Here is a 14097-nt window from a genome sequence, read left to right on the forward strand (position 1 = left end):
CTCTCATAAGGGAATAAGCTGAGAAGATGAATATCTATGAGAGAGAAGCCCCTGACAATTTTAGTTCCACAATAAATGCAGACACAGCCTTTCTGAAATAAACATAGAAACTAATAGAAAAGTGAAATTTATTTTACAAGACAACATATATTTTCAAGAATTAACTGATTTGTTAGGAATTTACTTTTATTATTTAAAAAAGCAACAATAAAATAAAATCTACTCTGAATCTTAATGTACTTAGAAGGTAAAATTAGAGTTTCTCTGAGGTATGATTAACCTATTTAAAGGGTACAAAGCATCATGCCTCTGTCCTCTCTGACTCCCTTTGTTGAGGTCTGCCATTCTTCACCACTGCACGTTGCAAAATGACTTCATTAGTCAAGTTTCATTAGCTTCATTTGATGGATAAAGAGGAAGAGATATATTTGATTCTTCTATGACCAGTTTGTCTGGCTCAGAACCCAAGAGTCAGACCCTATTATTCTTCTCTTTCCATCCCCCTTCCCTGCTACAACTGACATTATTTTAAAATGGTAAAATTACTTAAAAACAGCTTAATGAGGTTTTAAATGAGTGTATAAATTATTATAGAATTATGTTTGTATTCTTTAGAGAAGGGACTGATTTCAGGATGCCAATTTTTTTGTCACCTGTGCCAGGCTGTGCGGGTAGATAGGCGCTATGTCAGATTGGCGGTAGCAGGTCATCCATCTTGGTGTCCCTGTAGCAGCTCAGGGAATTGAAAGTGCTGTAAAATTAGGGACAGGAAGCTTGGTTCCTCTGCGACATGGGGAAAATCATTTAATCTCTGGGAAACAGGAATGATAATATCTTTCTTGCATTTCTCCTGGTGCAGTTATGATGGGCATTTAATATAACAAGGATAAAGGCCATTTATAAACTTAAAATACTTTCTAAATAAACTTCAGGCAGTATTATTTTCATGGACATCAGGGATAAAATTAGAACGAGTCAAGGTTGGTATTTAAGCAGCAGGCTCAGGATACCAGTCATTAATTGAGGATAAACACAAGTAGCCTCTGCCAGAGATGCTACAGATCAAAGGACCCATCTTAATGATGGAATTAAAGATGAATTAGAAAGTAATCGATTTAGAAGGAGGAAGAGCAACAGATTCTAAGTTTAAATCCCTGCTCTCTGATATCAGCTATGTAGCCTGGAGCAAGTTAATGTCTACCATTAACCCTCTCTAAATGAGGGAGTGGGCAAAATAATTTCTAAACATTTTTAGTTTTCTGACATTATAACCTCCAGCTTCCACCCCAAATAATTTATGTGCCATAATAGTAAATCACATAATTTATTTTTATATGTATCTTCTCTCATTTTCTCTTCTGAATTATGTAAATAGTAGTATAAAAACCCAAATATAACATATGGAAAGAGTTTAGTTTGGTAGTCATACATTTAAGTTTCAACCATGCAAATTTGTCTTCATTTTAAAGACAATTTATTTAAAGCCCTGAGTGATGAACTCACTTGCCTAACGGAACAGCTATTAAATGTGTGGGTACCCATTCAATTATATTATCCTACAATTATTTCTCAGCCAATGACAAAAATTTATAATAATTAAGTGACCACTATTCAGGTATTTATATAAATGCATGGAAAAACAGTCTCCAAATTGTTAAGTCCAAGTGTTTTATAACCTTGTGTGTGATATTTTAATTTGAAAGAACTTTTGGTTTGCCATTTAAAATCACTTTAGCTTTCGCTATGATGCTCGAGGCCCCTGGTGATTTTGAACAAATACTCAGGTTTGCAGTGTCAGTTAACTGCCTTTTCCATTGGAAAGAAGGTGCAGAAACAAGAGCTTAGGTTAGCTGAGATCATGTCTCATGAAGTGCATACTGAAGAACAATCATGGGCTTCATTGAATGTCAGGTTTGTTTTCTTTAATGACAGTCCTCAATGGTCAATGGAAAAGCCAGAACACATTGCCAATGAATTTCGTCTGTGGTCTTTATGTGAAAAGGCACTGATATCCATGTTGACAAGCAGGTGAAATTTCAGGAAATCTGTAATGGAAAACTCACATTAAGAGTTCAACAGATTTCTGAGTTAAGTTTTTTTTTTTTTTCTCTCCCCTCATCCAAGTTTGCTCTTGTAGGAAGAGAGAATAAGGTTTACAGAGAGATGTATTGTGTATGGAATTCCTGGCCTTTCTAGAAAATTTTGTAAATTAATTCTTGTCATCCTATTCTTACTAGGCTCCATTATCTCCCTCCTTATCACTTTCGCTTTTCCAACTCATTATGTTAATGCTACCTTCATTCGATGAATTGCATTTCTGTCATTCAAGCCCTTAAAATATTTTATTTTCATTCCTAGAGTAGGAGAGCATCCAGCCAAGCTTGCTTGATTATTAATATGAAAATTGTCTTGCTCCTATGCTTGGTTTCTAAAGGAAAGTCTTCTTGCCTATCTGACTTTATCTTTTCTCACATTGACCTTTCTGTTATAGCTGTATCACTTCACTCATTAGCAGAGTGGTAACTGTGGGTTGGACTTTAAGCTACTAAGACTGTATGTGTGTGTGTGTATATATATATATATATATATATATATATATATATATATATATATATATATAATCACACTTCTTAATTAAATTTAAGCCATTATTAGTCCTAGTTTATAGAAGAGTAAATGACTGGCACAGATTTTAAATAATTTTGTTAAGGATATACACTAGATGAAAGACAAAAATGCACATCACATTTAATGTTGTTTTTATCATATTAAAATAAATAAAACTACCCTCGTACACCTACACCCACATTTGGATAGGTGATATTCCAGGATTTTTACATATCCTTTCAAAAATTATTTGAAAAAAATACCTGACAAAAAAAAATCCCAAAAAACAATATAACAAAAAAATGTAAAGTATATTTTCCTCCCTTTCCCTAAATATCTATTATCTGTAAGATTTCAGATCAATCCTGGGTGTCAAGCATAAAACTGAGCACCTACAATAGAAAACAGCAGTGTGAATGGGTTGAGGAAAGACTGGATGAAAAATTTACAAATGAAATTCTTGGAGAGAGGAAACTATTTTTTACATTTAAGTTCTTCTGTTGAAGAAGAGAAAGACAACTAAAGAAATCACTTATTCATGAGATGGGCAATTCAAAAAGTATGAGTTTTTAGGTATTAAATGACATTTCTCAATACAAATTAAATTGCTATGAAAAAGTTACCATCATGTTGTACAGATCAGGCCATTTTGTTGTAAGATAGAAACCAACTCTGGTCATGGAGAGCAGAGGGGGATTTTACTTACAGACAAACCAAAGAGAAAACTAAAGAGTTAGACTGAAGAGCACAAAAACCAGGGCAGCTCAAGCAGCCTAGGTAGTAGAAACTGTTGAACATTTTTTGTAGAAAACCGAGTCCAATAATTCATTTGCAAACTTTTCAGATTCTCGAGCACTCTAATCAAGAGCCAAATTCCAGAGAAAAACATTGAGCCTAGCCTGGGTCATATGCCTACATCCTGACAGGGTAAGAATGGGGCCCGTTGACTGATATTCTCAACAGACTGAATTCTAGGGGGAACCAGTTCTTTAATCAAAGCAAAATGAGATTGCTGTTATTAGAAAAGAAAAGAGAGATGCTAGGTATTTAAAAAATCCTATTATGCTTATAGCTTATACTTTCTATTCCCAGGAATAGATCAATAGCAACCTTATTATTACCTGAAACCAATTATTACTCAGGACAGTGAAATACCTGTTACTTCGATATCATTAACATCTAACCATGCATGTATTCAATGGAATGAATGAATGCATGCATGAATGAACTAATGAATTTTTCAGAACAATCAGGTGCAGCCTACCAGAGAAGAATTTTTAGTGTAGTTGAGTATATTTAGTTTGCACACTGCAAACTCAATTGCCATGGTCATTAAAACCAAATATTGAAGCCCTTGGGAGAAAAATTTATTTTCAGAACTTCACAACATAGTGTACAGGAAAAATATAAAATATCATTGATATTGACATTTTAAATGGTTATTTAGCATAACAATGCTTGATGAATAGAAGAAAGATAGTCTTTCTTAAATTTAGGTACAAGCTGTGATTTTTGTTGCAGTTGTTAATGCCTCAAAACTTGCAGGATTAAATTTAAAAAAAATTCATTTCAACTTCCCCCTACCCTCTTTTTTCATGAGATTAATTATCAAGTTCAATTTCAAATGCATATTCCTACAAATACCATGCAATAGTTTTATAAATGATTATTTTCTGCTTTCCTGTATGACCTGGTGTTTAAGTAAAACTATTCCTCCAAGGACATGTAAATAATCTAGTCATCTAGAATTTTTTTTTTGATATATCGCTTCTTTCTGGAAAGACTTATTCTATTATATTTCATTGTCTGCCAGAAAACGTATGTCTATATCTCTTACATCCCTTATATACATCTGGGAGAACTGTACTAAGAACATTTAAATGATACCAATTAACTCTTCATGTGGCCTGAGATGCTTCAATATCCCTTTAAGTATCCTTCATCTCCAAAATGAGAGTAGGACAATAGAAATTTAAGGTCCTTTGTTACAAATGCCTAAAGGGGAAATCTGAGGATTATTTACTGTGTATTTCTCTGTACAATTGCTCACCAAATTCTCCAAAAAATATTATCAGTTTGGTTGTGAAAAACCTTCAGAAATCCTCTAAAGATACTAGAATTAAATAATTATAGAATACTAGAGACCCAGTGCATGAATTCGTGCACATTGAAAGGAAATTAATTAGAAGAAATATTTTAATATTGCTATTTTCCCTTTCTCTATAATAGAAGTGTCAACCAAATTCACGATAGACAATGACAGATGGAAATACACGTGTGCGATTGGTGCCAGTGAGAGCTTTATATATATATAAAAATAGATAAGACATAGGAGAAAATTTTTACTTCTTAAAGTTGGAGAAATGTTCTAAAAAAGAAATTAGTTTAAAGGAGAAAACACTACTTTACTTAATCTATTTACTCCATAACAATTACATATTTTATTTATTTTTATTTATTTATTTTTTTAAATATATTTTATTGATTTTCCACAGAGAGGAAGAGAGAGGGATAGAGAGTTAGAAACATCGATCAGCTGCCTCTTGCACACCCCCCACTGGGGATGTGCCCACAACCAAGGTACATGCCCTTGACCGGAATTGAACCTGGGACCCTTGAGTCCGCAGGCTGACGCTCTATCCACTGAGCCAAACCGGTTTTGGCCATAACAATTACATATTTTAGCTAATATTTTAATATCATTTGAATATTTGAATGTCATTTAAATGTCACACATCCTATCTAATAAAAGAGTAATATGCAAATTGACCATCACTCCAACACACAAGATGGCTGCCCACATGTGGTCAAAGATGGCTGCCCCCATGTGGACACAAGATGGCTGCCACAAGATGGCCATCAGGGGAGGGCAGTTGGGAGGGACCAGGCCTGCAAGGGAGGGCAGTTGTGGACGATCAGACCAGCAGGGGAGGGCAGTTGGGAGGGACCAGGCCTGCAAGGGAGGGCAGTTGGGGGTGATCAAGCCTGCAGGCGAGGGCAGTTAGGGGTGACCAGGCCCGCAGAGGAGGGAAGTTGGGGGCTACTGGGCCTGCAGGGAAGGGCAGTTGGGGGGGACCCAGGCCTACAGGCAAGAGCAGTTGCGGGGGACCAGGCCTGCACAGGAGGGCAGTTAGTGGTGACCAGGCCTACAGGGGAGGGCACTTAGGGGTGACCAGGCCGGCAGGAAAGGGCAGTTAGGCATCAATCAGGCTGTCAGGGGAGTGGTTAGGGGGTGATCAGGCTGGCAGGCAGAAGCGGTTAGGGGCAATCAAGAAGGCAGGCAGGAGAGCAGTTGGGAGCCAGCAGTTCTGGATTGTGAGAGGGATATCCGACTGCCCGTTTAGGCCCGATACTTACCGGGATTGGGCCTAAACGGGCAGTCGGACATCCCTCGAGGGGTCCCAGATTGGAGAGGGTGCAGGCTGGGCTGAGGAACACAACACCCTGTGCACGAATTTCATGCACCGGGCCTCTAATTATATAATAATACTGTGATACTAATGCTATTATTTGTTACATGCTCCTACTACTTGCCAAAGCTAAATATTGTTTATAAATAACAAAATGTATGGAATTTATTGGGTTATTACTTTTTCTCCATAGTTCACATTTTCCTGACTAGAATAGAAAATCAAACCTCTGGAATTATAAACCAGCTTATTTAAAGCTAACAAAAATTTTAAATGGGCAAAAGACAAATACCATATGAACTCACTTATATGTAATCTAATGAACAAAAATAAACTGAAGAACAGAATAGAACCAGAGGCATGGATACAGACTGATAGATATCAGAGGGGAGGTGGGTGAGGCAGATGAGATGAAAGGAGGTGAAGAGATTAGCCAAAGAACATATATACATAGGCCATGGACAGATAATAGTGTGGTGAGGGCCAGAAGCAGGAAGGGCAGGGTCTGGGTGAAGGTAGGCAAAGGGGGAGGGGATTATGGAGGACATCTGTAATAATGTCAACAATAAAGATAAAATATATTAAAAAATAAATAAAATGGGCACAATTTAAAAACTATACTGTCCTTCATATTGGGGCAGAGGAATTGGATTGTAATTCACCAACTGTGAATCCTGGATTAAATTTCCTTTTTCCCTAATCTTTGGAAAGGAAACATTAAAATCCTATTTGGAAATTTATGCTAGCACATAATTCTTTAAGTATTTACCTCATTTGCTTTATGTATACTATATTCATTATTTTATTTTTTATTTTTTAATTACATTTTTTGAGGTGACATTGGTCAGCATGATCATATATTGCACCGTGTGCCCACCACCCAATATCCAAATTATGTTTTAGACAGATATAAAGGTGAAATAACATAAAGTCTGGGTTTAGCTTTAAAATAATGAAGACAGGAGAAGATTTGGAGTCAACACAGACCTCCGATTTTGGACCACAATTAGTCTAAATCCTTACAGCTAGGAACATCAAGATATGGATTAAGTTATTGTGCAAAATCATTTTCTTGGGTACTCACTGAGGAGAAGTGGGAAATTAATTTAGTTATGCATGTATATTCTAACACAGGCATACTAACCAAATTTTAAAAGTGAGTAACTGACTCACAGGGATTATGAAGAGTACTAGAATCCTCACCCAACTTTCTATAAAACTAACCTTGCAGATAGGAAGGGAAAAAAACACACACAATGATTCCAGAAACAAAGCATAAAAAGAGTGGAAATGGCAAAATTTTGGAGGAATATCTTTAAACTTTGATGCCATTACATAAATGTCATTGAGAGCTCATGTGTCCTTTAACTCCTAAACTAAAAGAGCACTGATACAATTTTGGGCAAATCCCACTCATATCACCTAAATAATGGACATGAAGTTTAATTTTACTAGTATATAGCTCTGAGTTTAGTTCTTGGATTCTTGCCACTTATCTATCTGTTGAATACTTTTGGGAAAGTTACTTCATCTCCATAAGCTCCTTTTTCTTTATCTGTCAAATATGGAGAATATTTGTTTTGACTTTCCTCAGAGTTTTGATATAAGAATTAAGCCAGAGAATGCATGTATGTACATCAGTATCATATTGTTTTATTATTACTTAAATAAGGCTAACCAAGACAGCTGGCATTGAAAATACAGTTTGTCATATTTACAGATGCTAATAAAAAGAACACACCATGCTACTCAGGCAGAGGGAGATGGGCATGTGCACCAGAGTGGGTTAAGAGGCTGAGAAAAAAGGAAAATTGTGGACAAGAGACTTTGTGGTTTCCATGCAAAGGAGCAGGCAAGGCAGGTTAAACAGGTTTAGAGTTGGTTAATCTGAATAATTTCAGTGGTCTCTGTGGCAAAGGATATATTTTTTATTGATTTTAGAGAGGAGAGAGAGGAGAGAGAGAGAGAGAGAGAGAGAGAGAGAGAGAGAGAGAGAGAGAGAGAGAGAGAAACATTGATGTGAAAGAGAAATCCACAACCTTTCCATGTACGGAACGATGCTCCAACCAACTGAGCCACCCAGCTAGTGCTATGACATAAAATTTTTAACATAATAAAAAGTAGGTCAGTCAAAACTCTTGAAAAAATAAGTAATAAGCAAAACACCTCATTATGTTATAAATGTTACAAAAAGTATTGATATTTGAAAATTACCAGATGCTGACCTAGGGATGTCCCACTTTTAAGTATGTGGTATAAATTATGGGCAAATGACCTCTCTCTCTCTCTCTCTCTCTCTCTCTCTCTCTCTCTCTCTCTCTCTCTCTCTCTCTTCTCTGTCTCTACCTCTCTCTAAGAAGAAGTGTGATTCTGTAACTCATTTAAAGTGAAGTTATGGTAAATATCTCAAGTCTTATATGTCTTATTGACTTATACAAAATTTGGGATGGATCAGGGGGAGAGGGGAGCATCAGTAGATTTTTATTGGATGTGATTATTAAGAGAGTAGTCAAAATCATATAAAATTTTACACACATAAAATAATAGAGATGTCATTGACCATGATGGAAAACTGAGAAGTAACATGTTTATGAGAGGAGGAAATCAAATTTTGGTTCAGATCAACTTAGTGTGAAGTCACTAGAAGTCTTCAAATAAAGATGTCCAGAAAGTGTAGGTTTGAGCATTAGATTGAGATTTAGCTCAGAAGTCAGAGCATTTGAATAATTATTATTTAAGAAAAAAATTAGTAAAAAATTTCCCCTGAGAAAAATAAATATTGCTTTACTTCATTTCTATCTTCATATTTTTAAAAGATGAAATTTACCATTCCTAAAAGGCTTCTTGAATACCCAGCATCAAACATTATAAGGTCTAATATTTTATTACCCGATTTTTAAGCAACTTAAAAAATTTGTTGACAACTCAGCACAAAACTGCCAGCTTGTTTATTAGCATATATTACCTGTATACCAAAAAAGAGCACATATCTAAAGATATGAAACTTTTTCAAATATATTTATATTACTTCTATAACCCAGGGAGATTATGAAATAGCTACCCTGATGTGCTTTATGAAATAAAGATGGTCTAGCATAAAGTGAAACCTGTTTTTTACCAATTGGACTCATTCAGTGTAGATCCCTGACATCCTTTCATTCTTAATATTGGTAAAAATGCTAATCAGGACAATTGACATTTGATTTCCTAATTTGAGTTCACATTTTTCTCATGAATTCCATAAAGTATTTCCCTTTCTTTATTGTTGACCATACATGAATATTGTATATTCATGAAATTTTTAATAAAACTTAACTTTAAAAATGTACCACAAAAGAGAAACAGCTGTAAATGCCAAGGTTTGCACTGACTAATATAACGGTAGTCTATAATCACTGACTCCAATCTACCCCCAAACAAATTACACTGTGACAAAAACTGTCTGCAAAAGAAAAGTCAAATGAATATAATATTGGAATCAGCTTCAGTAGAGTGATCCAACAGTCACTAAAGATTAAAATGGGATCTGACAACAAGGCAAGATATGAGTCCTGGATCCAGAGTGCAGAGGTTTATTGCAAATGCTGAGCTGGAATCCTGGCCTGGAAAGGGGATGTCCAGGGGAAGCCACACTGGGATTGGAAAGCAGGCTTTTGCCCATAAAGGTTAGTGATGTTGAAACCTCAAAAACCTCGGAGGTTCAAATTGGGTAAGTCAGTATTTCAGAGTGGCAGGGTGGGGTGACTATCGTGGTTCTGCTGAGTAGCGGAGAACTCGGCATGCTGGAGCGAGGCATTTGGGGTTCTGTTCCCAGCCCTGGCTCTCACTCTCCCAATAAATCAGTGTTAGCCACTTAATGTTCCCTGTCCCAGTTTTCTTCTAAGTATAATCAGATGAATACATTTACCACAGAGTGAATTTACTAGGATGTTACCAGTTAGTGTTTTAAAATAGAAGAGAATAAAATAGAACAGAACAGAAATTATAGAGCTATAAGAGATTTTACAGATCCACTAATCCAATCTTTTCAACACTATGACTTAGAAGAGACATACCCCAAATCACACGTCTAGTTAGTGCTTTGAGAGCTTCTCTCTTTCAGCTTGGAATTATAGGCTGGAATATGTCCCTTGACTGTTTGTCATATCTGGGGCTGGACATATAGGTATTGCTTTATGGAGGATTAAAAATGATGATGTAGATAGATATTTAGTGAAAAACATTAATGACACATAGCTTAATGGAAAAAAAAATTATAAAACTATATGTGCAACACAAACCTGTTTTTATTAAAATTAAATATATTTGCACATACCTCAAATCCAGGAGAAACTTTTCCCTTGTTAGCTTATTAGAGCACTAAGACATCTTCAAAATGGTTAATCAATTTCTCCTCCTGAAAACATTCTGTTCCTTTGGCTTCTAAACCTTACAAACTTCTAATTTTCTTTTTTCTTTTTTTTTTTTGGCTATTTTTCCTTAGGCTTATATGATGGCTTATCTTCCTTTATTGAACTATAAAAATTTCCCCAAGATCTGTCCTTACTCTTCCTCTTCTCTACATCCTCCAACTAGAACAATGTCACCTGCCCACTCCTTTGGCTTCTGGGAACACCTGTTTTCTCATGGGCACCTAATCCATACCATTAACCCACACCTCTCTTTTAGGTTCCAGGCCATTTATGCAACTGTCTACTTCACATCTACATTTAGGTGTTTCAGAGGCACCTCAAACTCAATAAATTTTCAAAACCAACTCATGATCTTCCTCTCCCTCCAGCAATATTTACTCTTTATTCAATGCTGCTCAATGCCTTCTACCCAGATGATTATGGCAAAACCTGCTTTTCATCTTTGACATCTTCCATCCCCTTTCCTCCCAAACTAGCTTCGCCAGTTAACGTTATCTACAAGGTGGGTCTCAATGCATTCATCTCTCTCCATTTTTAGTGTCCATAACTCAAACTAAGCTATTGCTATTGTTTACATGTAATAGACTCTGACATAGCTTTTTTCACCCACTCTTACTTTTCTCCAATACACTTTATAGATTGCTGTCAGCTAGATCTTTTAAAAAGTAATATTTAATAATTTCTCTCTCCCACTAAATATCTCCAAAGAGCTTTCCATTGCTTGTATGGTAAAAAAAAAAACCATAATCCTTAACACCATCTGCAAGACCTTGCCTTGTTGATTTCCTACTTACTTTTCTAGTCCCATTTGGTGATAGTCAACTTTATAAAACTATAACAGTAGATGAGAATTATTATTCCTGTTTTACAGCTGATGAAATGATTCTCTGAAAACTTAAATTGTTTACATTTAAATTATTTTCTAATTGTTAAATGCTTAGAATTTAGTGGAGCCAAGATTCTGACCTAATCAAGTTGGTCCCTCTCTTTTTCAGAATACAACCTTATCTCTACAGATCCAAATTTATTTAAAGTTATACTTAAGTCACAAGAGAAGATACTGTTAAAATCAAACAAGTATTTCACATTAAGAAACATGTTTCCAGAAATAAGACAAATTTTCACTAAAATAAAATATAAATTATGGGTTTTTAACGCCAAATGTAATAATAATAATAATAGCCAAAAGTATTGAACACTTACTCAATATAAGTACTTTACACTCCTTAATTCATTTATACCCCATAAGAACTAAATGAGGCCTGTTATATTATTATCCCCATTTGACAAATATCTAACCTGAGGCATGGAAAGATGAAGCAATTGTTTAAAGTTCCATATGAAGTAAGTAGAGAAGCTAAGGTTTGAAACCAGGCTATCTACTCCAGAGCTTATTTTCTCCTAAAACTCCTTTAAAGTTTCATATTAATATCATTTCATATTAATATTCATATTAATATCATCTCAATTTTTAAAATGACTAAAGATGGGCAGGAGGATTCACACAGTAGAATAAAACCCAAGCCTTTCCCTCACTTTCCAGATTAATCATCATGGTATTGCCTCCCACTGACACATGATGCCTCTCCCAAATCCTGAACCCCTTCTGCATTTCTCAGACTGTGTGCACATGTACCTTGTTCTGCATATGTATTACTACATCATTTTTCTTATTCTTAAACTTAATTAGCCTTAGACATAGATAGCACATTATAAAGAGGCACTAAATAAATGTGTTACATTGAATTGGTCCCCAAAGATAAGAAATCCAAATTTCTTTAATCATACTGTTTGATGTCCTATGATAAATAGCTGAAAATCCCCATCAACACTTAAACTTTTGCCATAAAAATGAATTGAGGCAATGATCAATAAACTTTTGCCATAAAAATGAATTGAGGCAATGATCAATACCTATCAGTTGAAAGAAAACTAACAAAAATATTATTACATAAAGACTTGAATATTAAAAAAATAATTTATATTATGTAGAATGTTCAGAAACAAAACCAAAAAAAACACCCTATACAACCGATATTTAGAGTTAATGTGTATGCATGCAAAACGGATATCTAAAATCCACATATAAAAATGAACCTTAAATTTTATAGTTAAAGCTATCATGCTACCCTTACTCATGATATTTCTTATATTTTTTTCCTAATTTAAAGATGCTGTAAACAATTGTTTTCCTGTCTTACATGCCAAGGATTTACCATAATTTTGTTTTATTGGTGTTTTTTCCATTTGGCATTTTAGAAGGGAAAGAAGCTTATATTTGACTATTTAATATATAACACTATATTTGGTGTCTAATTCAATCAATAAATCTGATTTTGGGGCTCTTTGTACAGTAAGAGACTTCCCTAGTATAGGAGTCAGACACTAATCACTCACAGCCTTTTAGGAGCTCTGTGGAGGCTGAGAGCATGTCTTATGAATAAGCAGGGTGTGGTTAGAAGAGCCCTGGGCAAGGAATAAAGATACTTGCCTTCTATGCTCAATCACTCAACATCTTAGGGCAATTATCTCCTCAATTATTAATTGGAGGGTTTGTAATATGTGGCTTCAAAGGATTGTCTTTCCTTTCTTAAGTTCTATGATTCCAGGTGAAGTGGAAAAATTTTACAGAGCTAAACCCTTCAGTACTTATCTCTGTATTGTTTGACAAGGAATGTAGGAAAGCCAATGAAACTAAAATTCCAGTTGGAAAGCCAGAATGCTAACAAAAACTTTGACACTAGTCGTTTCATTACAACGTGTTATTATAACTTGTGTTTCAGTGCATCAGCAGTTTATCCAGACACGGCAAGCACACGGACATGGCAGGAGCCCATAGCATTAATAAGGACATATATCCAAGCTATGAAGTATGCAAAGAAAAGCTTTTATTCCTTTTTAGAACTGTGAAAGATCTGAAAGGGAGTTCTGAATTCCTTAACAGAGACTCTGAGGTGGAAAATGGTTTCAGTCAAATCCCTTAGAAAGGAAAACAAATTTTACTTTCCCTCAGGGGGACCTATGACAGCCGAGTTCTAAAGATGACTTTAGTCCAGAGTCCAGCATTAGTGACCCAATAAAGCCAAGAAAGGGTCCTCTACTCAAAGCTGCAAGAAGGAGGAAAATAAAAAACCCAAAGTCAAGCATGACCATCCAGCTGGCACATGTGCCCGGGCCACAATTGGCTTTGGCACATCTTCATCCTCGAGGTCTCCAATGGCTCTGAGGCACTCACCACAAGAAAATCATGGGTTTTAAAATACAAGAATTAAAGAACACATTGATGTAATTTTGGTGCAGGAGCATTTAGAGAAATGTGTTTGTCTTTGAAGGCTGGCTAACCTTGGGAATGCTTCAGACCTGTAATGGGACTATTTGCATGGGAGTTAGTTCTACTGTCCTTGGAGAGATTTGCAATATTAATTATCCCCAGAGTATGGCCTTGAGTCTTTGCCCTTCCCACTGACCTAGGCCCAAGAGGAGCAATCTATATCCAAGCTTCTTTCTAAAATCAGAAGTATCTTTATGCATATGAACCAGTCACCTGGAATATTAGAATAACCAGGAAATGAAACTAGTTCTTGAATTTTCTTGGAAGAATTTATCTCCAGTGATTGTATAATCTTTGCTTGATTGACCCTTTATAACAGACATCTTAAGTTCATCTA

Source organism: Cnephaeus nilssonii (genome assembly GCF_951640355.1).
Source record: "Cnephaeus nilssonii genome assembly, chromosome: 3".
NCBI classification, from domain to species: domain Eukaryota; kingdom Metazoa; phylum Chordata; class Mammalia; order Chiroptera; family Vespertilionidae; genus Cnephaeus; species Cnephaeus nilssonii.